This window comes from Bos taurus, chromosome 20 (genome assembly GCF_002263795.3).
Source record: "Bos taurus isolate L1 Dominette 01449 registration number 42190680 breed Hereford chromosome 20, ARS-UCD2.0, whole genome shotgun sequence".
Classification (NCBI taxonomy): Eukaryota; Metazoa; Chordata; class Mammalia; order Artiodactyla; family Bovidae; genus Bos; species Bos taurus.
The window spans coordinates 9,717,320-9,727,855 of NC_037347.1; the positions used below are offsets into that span (position 1 = coordinate 9,717,320).

The following is a 10,536-nucleotide window of genomic DNA, read 5'->3' on the forward strand; positions in this document are numbered from 1 at the left end:
TGCCTCACCTGCCACTCGAGAGCCCCCACTGCTAAATACATCTAAAACAGCCCTTTTTTCAAATAGAAGCTTCCATCTTCTAGGACTTTACAGCAACTAACTCTGCCCTTGTATGCTAAAAATATCCAATTTTTTCCTGTCATTAATCCAGTAGTTTTTTCATATATTTGTCTTTTCATAGAGTCAGATATGCAGTGAGTCAGTTTCCTCACCTCCCAGGCACATCGCCCAGGGAAGGGGGTGGATATATTCTTAGCCTGAGAGCACTTTGCTCTGCTTTATGTAAACCCCCAGGAGCTGGATGTCTCTAGACTCAGATAAAAAGGAGCCCAGGGTGAGCAGAAGAGACCTGAGAATAAAGCTCCTAAACAATGAAGCCGTCTCTACGGAACCACTTGCCACTGGCAGATCTGAAATAGAGCTGTTGGCCTGGGGGAACACCACCTTCTGCGAGCAATAAGCAGAGGAGACATTCCGCCCCATGTTTCCTCCACCAGAGGTGTCAGAATAGTTCCTACAGCAGGCCTCCTATCTTCTCATTGTCCTGAGAGCTGGTGGCTATGCCAAGGAGGGACATGGGGTCTGGCCACGAAGGTACCCAGGACCCCCAGCAGAAATGGTTAGAATTATAAGAATAAGATAGGGCATGTTTTGCTGGCTATAATGACCAAGCATGCCCAGGCTGCAGAGAGGCCACTGTCATGCTCACATATGCCCCAGCCATCATGCTATTGATTTGAGCTTTCTAGAGCCAAGAAAGCCACAGTCATTTATCTTTTCAAGGCTGTGCAGTGTGTTTGAACCATCTGTCTTTGAAGGTAAAGTGCAAAAAGGCCAAAGATTTTAAAAAACATGTTTAAATCTGAAAAGGTCCCCGTCAGGCCTTATAAAGAACTCTGGTTCTGGTGTAACCATGACCTTGGCCAAGACATGCCACTTCTCTGGGCCTCCATGGCCCCATCTTGATGGGGGAGGCAGGTTCTTATCTTCAACAGTCTCTCCAGCTCAGCAGTTCTGAGCTGCACCAGTGGACTTTACTTCCCTTTAAAGGATGGAAGTGCCCTGTATCTGGCTTCAGGTCCCTTCATGCTCTTCATTCAGTCCTTCCCAGCATCCAGTGGACATGATGGGCAGACCCCCTCGCAAAGCTTGCAATGTTTTCTCACCCTTGGGCAGCAGAGACAGTCAATGAATTATTTATAGAATGCAGTAGTTCAAGCAATGCTCCCCACCCCCATGTTCACACCCCCATTCCTGGAACCTGTGAATATATTATGTTAATTACAAAAAGGACTTTGAAAGTAGAATTAAGGTCATTAATCAATGACCTTAAAATACAGAGATTATTCTGGATTATCCAGGTAAATGCAATCTAATCATTTAAGCCTTAACTAAAAATCAGAATTTTCTCTGGCTGGAAATCAATGTGATGCAGCAGAAAGGAAAAAAATCACAGAGATTTCAAACATAAGAGGTGGGCCACATGGAAAGCATGAGATGGAAAATGGGCAGGCAGATTTAAGAGCAAAAGGCCAGCCAATCCCACCCCCAACCCAACTCAGGCAGCCACCAAGGAAATCTCAGTCCAACAACCACAAGGAACCGAATTCAGCCAACCACCTGAATGAACATAGCCACAGACTCATTCCCAGAGCTTCCAGAAAGGAATGCAGCCCTGCCAACACCTGCGAGAATCTAAACAGAGGATCTTCAAAGCAATCCTATTTTGAGAATTATGACTATAGAACTTCGAGAAAACAAAGGAGTGTTGTTTTAAGGCAGGACATTTGTGGTAATTTGCTACAGCTGCAATAGCAAATGACTACAAAGGATGTTCCGAGTGAAAAAGCTGGCGTAAAACTCAACATCCAGAAAACTAAGATCATGGCATCTGGTCCCATCACTTCATGGCAAATAGATGGGGAAACGGTGGAAACAGTGGCTGACTTTACTTTGGGGGGCTCCAAAATCACTGCAGATGGTGATTGCAGCCATGAAATTAAAGGACGCTTGCTCCTTGGAAGAAAAGCTATGACAAACCTAGACAGCATACTAAAAAGCAGAGACATTACTTTGACAATAAAAGTCTGTCTAGTCAAAGCTATTTTTTTTTCCAGTAGTCATGTATGGATGTGAGAGTTGGACTATAAAGAAAGCTGAGCGCGGAAGAATTGATGCCTTTGAACTGTGGTGTTGGAGAAGACTCTTGAGAGTCCCTTGGACTGCAAGGAGATCCAACCAGTCCATCCCAAAGGAAATCAATCCTGAATATTCATTGGAAGGACTGATGTTGAAGCTGAAACTCCAATACTTTGGCCACCTGATGCAAAGAACTGACTCATTGGAAAAGATCCTGATACTGAGAAAGATTGAAGGCAGGAGAAGGGGATGACAGAGGATGAGATGGTTGGATGGCATCACCGACTCGATGGACATGAGTTTGAATAAGCTCCAGGAGTTGGTGATACACAGGGAAGCCTGGCATTGCTGCAGTCCATGGGGTTGCAAAGAGTCAGACACAACTGAGCAACTGAACTGAACTGACTGACCACTGCAATATCTTAACACGGGAAGCTTGTCTACCCAGGACACCTCCTTCCGCATCAGGAGGCAGGGTGGCTAAGCCTGGACCAGGCCACTGGGCTCTGTCTTCCTTCCAGGAATGGACATATCTCAAAAGCTTGAAAGAAAGGAAGAGGAAGTGACAGAAGGGAAGGAGGACGAGAAGGAAAGAACCCGTGCTGATGTTGTCATTACTATAACCCCCATAGGCATAAAAGTCCCAACAACATTCTCTTCATAATTAAGAAACATGAAGTTTGCTGCAATAACCATATGGAGGAAGAGGGGCCCGAGTGCCCTGGAGATGCTTTGGAATCCAGCAACTTAAATATCTGCAGAGAACATCTTGAGAGCAGCCCTTTGGCTGTGAAAATGCAAATGCCCGAGGCTGGCTGCCAAGCGTCACCTGGGAGACCCAGCTGACACTGGAGTCAGGGCTGAGCTCCCTTCTCCACGCCCCCTCCCGCAGCGCCAGAGGGAATACTCAGAGCAAGTCCTCCTGAGCCAGCCAGGGACGCTGGGCCAGGGAGGCAGGGGGCCCCCACGCGTGATGGCTCTGGGAATGCCCCCCTCACCTCTGGAAAGGAGAGTGAGGAAGTGAGCTCTCTGTCTTTCACACTCTCCTCCTCTCTTGCCTCCCTTTCAAGTTCCAAAGTAGCAACTGAAAATTAACCCTGCCCTCTCCAGATCTCCTTCCTCCAGTATCTTCTCAAATTTACGGACTGAGATTGTACTATTCATTTCTATTTTCCTCATAAACAGGAAAAAGATAAAAGGACAAAATTTAAAAGGTCTTTCGAAGACCTTCTTTCTCTAACTGAAAAGTCACCCCGTGCCTACACAGAGGGCTTCCCAAGTGGCACTAGTGGTAAAGACCCCGCCTGCCAATGCAGGAGACGTAAGAGACCCGGGTTCAATCCCTGAGTTGGGAAGATACCTTGGAGGAGAGCATGGCAACCCACTCCAGTGTTCTTGCTTGGAGAATTGCCATGGACAGAGGAGCCTGGTGGGCTACAGTCCATGGGGTCGCAGAGAGTCGCACACGACTGAAGTGACTTAGCACACACACACACACACACACGCGCGCGGCGCACGCCTACACAGACCATGCGCTCCCATACACATTCTCCCTGTACCTCTGACCTCCTCCCAGCAAACTCCTGATACCCGATCCGGAGGGGAGCAGACAGCTGGGGAGCAGAGGAAGGGTAACCACAGATAATCTACAAGGGGCTTCCCTGATAGCTCAGTTGGTAAAGAATCCGCCTGCAATGCAGGAGACCCCAGTTCAATTCCTAAGTCAGTAAGAGCCCCTGGAGAAGGGATAGGCTACCCACTCCAGTATTCTTGGGCTGCTCTTGTGGCTCAGCTGGTAAATAATCCTCCTGCAGTGTGGGAGACCTGGGTTCGATCCCTGGGTTGGGAAGATCCCCTGGAGAAAGGAATGGCTATCCACTCCAGTATTCTGGCCTGGAGAATGGGGTCACAGAGTCGGACATGACTGAGCGACTTTCACTTTTTTACAATCTACAAGTGGGGAGGGGGCAGGAACCTTTTTGAGATTATCAATAGCATTTAGGCCCTGAGAGAATCTGAGAGTTCTTCCTTTCGAGTAAAATAACTGTAATGACTAAATTAATCCCTCAGACAGCCTCAACACCCAGTGGGGATGTGTGCTCCATTTTAAAGGTCACAAAGACTGGAGGTAAAAATCTGTGACCTAAGTTAATGTTTCCTGAACTTCCAGTGGATGATTTGTTTACCAACTTCACAAAAAGGAAAAGAGAAATGCAGTAAGAACTGGGGAGCAGGAGGGACTTCCACACAAGTTCAATCCCTGGTCTGGGAAGTAAGATCCCACGTGCCCCTGGGCAACCAAGCCTTCAAGTTGCAGCTAGAGAGTATCGTATGCCACAGCTACTCAGCCATCTAAGAGTGCTGCGTCTAAGAAAGAAGGAAGCAAGGAAGAGCTGGGGAGAAGTCTCCTTTCCCTGGATGCTACCCTGTCAGATAAACACCGCTTCATCCACTTGTGCTTCCAACCACTCCCATCACCCTACATACATATGTGTACATGCACACACACGTATGTAGGCACATATACGCATACATATGAGCCCCTACTTTCATCTTCCACATCCAAACCCCATTTCAGCATCAATTCCAGCCCACTTGGAAATGACACCTAAAATGCAACTGAGTCGGAAGGGTTCCTCTTCTCATATGAGTCAGCTTGGAAAAGGAGAAAGTTGCCAACCTCAAAGACACAAATGCCAGGCTCGAAGCAGAGCCATGAGCAAGAGAAGACATTGGAGACCAAAGAGGGTCCTGCCAGCCGGCTGCATCTCTGAGAAGGAAATCCCTCAGCTCCAATGTAGGCTTTAAGAGCCACTGAGCCCTCCTCGACCCCACCGAGCTGCTGCCAGCCCACCCCACTGAACCCAGGGGCCCGAACTTCTAATGTGATTTTACTCAGGAGACTGGAGGGAAAAGTCTGTCCTGGCATTTGGAAAAGAATGTCCCCTGATTTGATCGTTGTTCTTTCTCCAATGCCATCTGTTGATGGCTATTATTCCATGAAACACAAGCTGTGACAGTACTCACTTCTCTTTCTCACCTGCTTCCAGTCCTCACAACACATACAAAAAATTCTACAAACAGAGATTTTCAGCATTTGAGTCCCTGCTCTCTGAAAAACAGCACGACACAGAGCCATTAGCAAGTACTAAGCACTATTGAAAGCACTTTACATAAATTAACTCATTTAACCCTCACAACAGGCCTATGAGATAGATTCTATTATTATCCCCATCTTACAGTCAAGAAGACTGAGGCAAGGGAAGTGAAGGGGGTAGCCTGTAGTCATACGAGTTAGTAAATAGCAATTCCAGGATTCAAATCCCGACAACGTAGCTCCAGAGTCCGCAGCCTTACATCTTAACATTGTGTTTTCAAGATTTCCAGGCACTGTATCTTAGGACCTGCCCAGCCCCTGGAAAGAAGATAGTGAGGGAACAACGAAGACCAACAGTACATTGTCTATAAGAGAAAAGAAATGCGTCCTTGGCAAACACATTCCCACATTCTGTGTGTGTGTGTGTCTGTGTGTGTGTGTGACTCTCTCTCATTTTCTCATTCTCTCACATACACACTCTTACACATACAGCCCTGTTATTCGTGGATCCAGTACCACCATGCAATGGGATTTAACCTGACTCAGGGTTATCTTTTCATCTTGCTCCTTGGAAGGAAAGCTATAACCTAGACAGCATATTAAAAAGCAGAGACATTACTTTGCTAACAAAGGTCCACATAGTCAAAGCCATGGTTTTTCCAGTAGTTATATACAGATGTGAGAGTTGGACCATAAAGAAAGCTGAGTGCTGAAGAATCGATGCTTTCAAATTGTGGTGCTGGAGAAGACTCTTGAGAATCTCTTGGACAGCAAGGAGATCCAACCAGTCAATCCTAAAGGAAATCAATCCTGAATATTCATTGAAAGTACTGATGCTGAAGCTGAAGCTCCAATACTTTGGCCATCTGATGTGAAGAGCTGACTCATTGGGAAAGACCCTGATGCTGGGAAAGACTGAGGGCAGGAGGAGAAGGGGACGACAGAGGATGAGATGGTTGGATGACATCATTGACTCAATGGACATGAGTCTGAGCAAAGTCTGGGAGATAGGGAAGTTTGGTGTGCTGCAGTCCCTGGGGTCACAAAGAGTCAAATATGACTTAATGACTGGACAACAGTAACAACAGGATGATCTAGGCTGCTTGGACACAAACACAGACTCTTTTCTTTACCTTATTACCTCAGCTACTTGGGTGCTGTGAAAGTTAATGCTACATGTCAACTTGGTTGTGCCACGATGTCCAGATATTTGGCCAAACATTATTACTGCTAACATCTATGGCAAACAGAGGCACAGACAGCCCCGAAAGGCCACACTTCTCTTTAAACCAGAACTTGCTTCACATGCAGAAAGAAGGCAATGGCATTCTGAGGAACACAAACCAGCAAGGAACTCTATCACATTCTTTCTTAACTCAGGTTGCTTCATTGTTTATCTGATTACTTCCCTCAAAAATGATGGCAAATAAGAGTGGGAAAAAGATAAGCCAATCAACTCATGTTCCTTTTCCTTTGAGACCTTCTTTACTCACTAGTAAGCCAAAGGTAGAGAGTGTTGGTAGAATGTGCCCATATCAAGACGTGAAATGAACACAGATGAGTTAGTTTTGTGGAGCATTTCCTCTGTTCTCGTTAAGAATACAATACATAAATACATATGCATGTACCAGCTATGAAATACAATGTGTGTGGTTTCAGTTACTCTGCATGTGAGTTAAATTCTCTTATATTTGCATTTAAAACTAGGATTGCACCATATAAAGATGAACTGTGAAATTCACACTAACAATTTAAATTTTTAATCTTTCTTCACTTAGAATGACATTAAAGAGCAAATTAAAGAAAACACTTGACAAGATAAGAGAGAGACTGTGGAAGAAAGGAAAAGGTTTTACATTTTATTATTTGCCTTTAACAACTCTTTTATCCTGTTTTTGGAACAAAAGAGTCCATGTTTTTATTTTGTACTAGAACCTTCAAATTGTGGAGCTGGACTTGAGAAATGAAGTCTATTCTGCTATGATGTAATAATTCTAATGATTCTAATTGTTTTAAAACTCACACATGATCACAACATTTATTATAAAAATGGCTGCTCCAGGGGCTTCCCTGGTGGCTCAGTGGTAAACTGTCTGCCAATGCAGGAGACACGGGTTCTATCCCTGATCTGGGAAGATCTCACATGCCGTGGAGCAACTGAGCCCGTGCACCACAGCTACTGAGCCTGTGCTCTAGGGAAGCGTAGGAGCAACAAGGACAAAGCCCGAGCACCCTGGAACCTGTTCTTCTCAACAAGAAAAACCACCATATTGAGAAGCCTGCGCACTGCAACCAGAGTAGACCCCGCTCTCTGCAAATAGAGAGACCGCAGCAACAGAGACACAGCACAGACAAAAACAAAACAAATAAATTATTTTTAAAAAACGACTGCTTCAGAGTCCCTTTCATTATGTAAGGACACAGCTAGAAGGTGCTGGCTATAACCAGCAAGGAGCTCTCACGAGACGGTGACCATGCTGACACCTTGACCTTGGACTTCACAGCCTTCAGAGCTATGAGCAGTACATTTCTGCTGGTTGCTTGTTAAAAAAAAAAAAAAAAATCAGTTCCTTCACTAGAAATGAGAGGTTATAGACTAGAGAATTTCAGACTCATCAAAGATATTTTCCTGTGGAATTTTTACTGATAGAGGAACGTTTTCTTGTATGACAATATTACCTAAACAACACCTTGCAAATCCAGCATAGGAATATGTCTACTTTTTGCTTGAGAGTAATGATTTTTCTTTTTCTCTTGCCACCAACATTATCAGCAATAAGAACTTCTTTCCTGTTCTCATCAGCTTTTTTATCCATCGTCATGTCAAAAACAAAGCAAGAAGTTCAAACAAAGCAACCTTGCTCCTCAGTGGCTTAGTTGCTTTCTCTGTGGGTGCTTCTTCCTCATTGCTATTCATTCCTTTTCATGAGAATTTTCTCATCTCTCTGTCTCCATAATGCAAACCATGCTCCCGAAATAACACACAACTTATATCCAATTCTTATCATGACACACTCGGGGAAAATGTCTATAATTACGAAGCTCTGAAATCTCAACAGGCTGAAAAGTAAGAAAATATCAAAAGTTGAGGATCTAAAAATCAAGGTGCTGTCTAGAAAACAGCAATCCAAAATCTCACAGAAAACTAATCCCACGGGCAGAGGAGCCTGGCAGGCTATAGTCCAAAGGGGTTGCAAAAAGTTGGACACAACTCAGTGACTAAGCACACACATGTTACAGCTGGAAGGTGGCTTATCAAATCAATTCCTTTTCATATTACATATGAACCTGAAGCTGGGGCATTAAACAACTCCTAAAAGATCTTGAACTTGGTGGCAGAGTTACAATACACACACAAGAATCTTGACTCCTGATTGAGAACCTCTCTACGCCACTCTAATAAAACACTTTGTAGAAAGAATTCCTTGAGTTAATCTCACCACAAGGGAGCCCAAAGCACTGAGAGAAAAATCCTGGAATCTCTTTCTAAAATTCTGGAGTTTCTTTCTAAATTTAATTTTGGAGTTTGTTTCTAAATTTAATTTGAAATAAAACAGATCCTTCCATTGGAAGCAGTTAAAACTCAAAACTACCCTAAAAACACACTCACTCTGAGTCTTCAGTCAGCACTTTTTGACAATGTAAGATAACCTTCATTTTGAGTTTCTTAAAATGAATAAAGTATACCAAGATCAGCAGGTACCTTTCTTCTGAGTCCTCCTGATGCCTCACGTTCAGTGGACAAGACAGCCATGGACCCCAATACAGGCACAGATATTCAAATATATTTCCATATTGAATGGAAAAATTGCCATTTTCTTTGAGCCAAGTCAATAATGATCATTTGCAGTTTGGCTAGCCATGTGTCAAACACTATCCAAGCTAAGATTACACAGATGAAAGAGAAGACCCCTGTCCCAGTGTTCATAACCAAGAAAAGAAAGTAGGCACTCAAACAGCTAAGCATGATATAATGGGGTGACAGCCACATAAGCTAGGTGCTGTAAGACCACAGATGACGAAGCCTTGATTCTGTCTGAAGGCTCCATGAAGATCTGAGGGATATTTGTAATTTATAGGTATGCAATGATGAGGGGGAAAAAAAGGTTTATAAGTTATCTTTTTAAATGTGAATATTCCTTATACTCCTTGGAAGTATGAAAATTAATAAACAGAAACCTTATTTAAAGTGGAATTGGGTGGATGAACCTAGAGTCTGTCATAGAGTGAAATAAGTCAGAAAAAGAAAAACAAATATCATATATTATTAATGCATATATGTGGAATCTAAAAAATGGTACAGATGAACCTTTTTCCAGGGCAGGAATAGAGATGCAAACATAGATAACAGACATGCAGACACGGGGGCAGAGTTGGGGGAGGGGGAGGGTGAAAAGAATTGGTAAATTAGGATTGACACATACACACTACCAGGTGTAAAATAGATTCTAATGGAAACCTGCTATAAGGCAAAGGAATATCAGCCTGGTGCTCTGTGATGACCTAGATGTGTAGGATTGGAGTGGGTGGGAGGAGGGAGGTCCAGCAGGGAGGGGATAAATGTATACACAATGCTGATTCACGTCATTGTACAGCAGAAACTAGCACAACATTAAAAAGCAATTATACTCCAATAAAACAAAATGAAACTGGGAGGCCAGAGGGGGCAGCTTTCATACCCTATCACTTGACGTCAATTGCAGACCCAAAGGAAGAGATGCACCTTGCATCTCCAACAGGATGAAGCTTACTGTGCTACTACCCAGCGGGAGGAAGGAGGAATTTCTCCCTCCCCAGTAACGGCCCAACCAACTGAAGTCTGTCACAATTCAACCAATGAAAAGTCACTAAAATTCAAACTCTTCGTCTCCTCCAATGGGCTCTTTGTTTATAACAGCCCCTCCCAACTCCCCCTTCTCCACTATAAAAGCATGCTCCCCTCCTTGATTCTCAGGTCTTGCCTGTGGTTTGCCAATGACTGCATTTTCTGAATTATAATTCTTTGCTGTTCCCAAATAAATCCATTTTGCTGGTAAAATATCTTTTTATTGTCTTATGTCAACAGAGGAATAATAACTTGTTATTCACTTAGTTTATTTACTTATCCTCCAGACGACTCAGTATCATCTTTCTCACAAAGCCTCTCTCATTGACCAAACCTTAGTCAGGGTCCCTGAGTCCTCTTCTCAACTAAGCTTTGATGTTGGTACCCATCCTTGCTGAGCCTGGATAGCCCCATCTTAGCAAGAATCCTGTTAAGTCAATTTAGCAGGAATCCCCTTATTCTTAATGTCTGTTAT

At 43.9% G+C, this 10,536-nt stretch overlaps 1 long non-coding RNA gene across 1 annotated transcript in view; it reads right to left on the bottom strand.

Annotated features, from left to right (window-relative positions):
- Window positions 1-10,138, bottom strand: part of LOC132343209 (uncharacterized) — a 53,110-nt gene extending 42,972 nt beyond the window's left edge. Inside the window, exon 1 of the long non-coding RNA XR_009491920.1 lies at window positions 9,916-10,138. This is a non-coding gene — a long non-coding RNA (uncharacterized lncRNA). The remainder of the gene's footprint in view (window positions 1-9,915) is intronic.
- Between the last annotated feature and the right edge of the window lie 398 nt (window positions 10,139-10,536).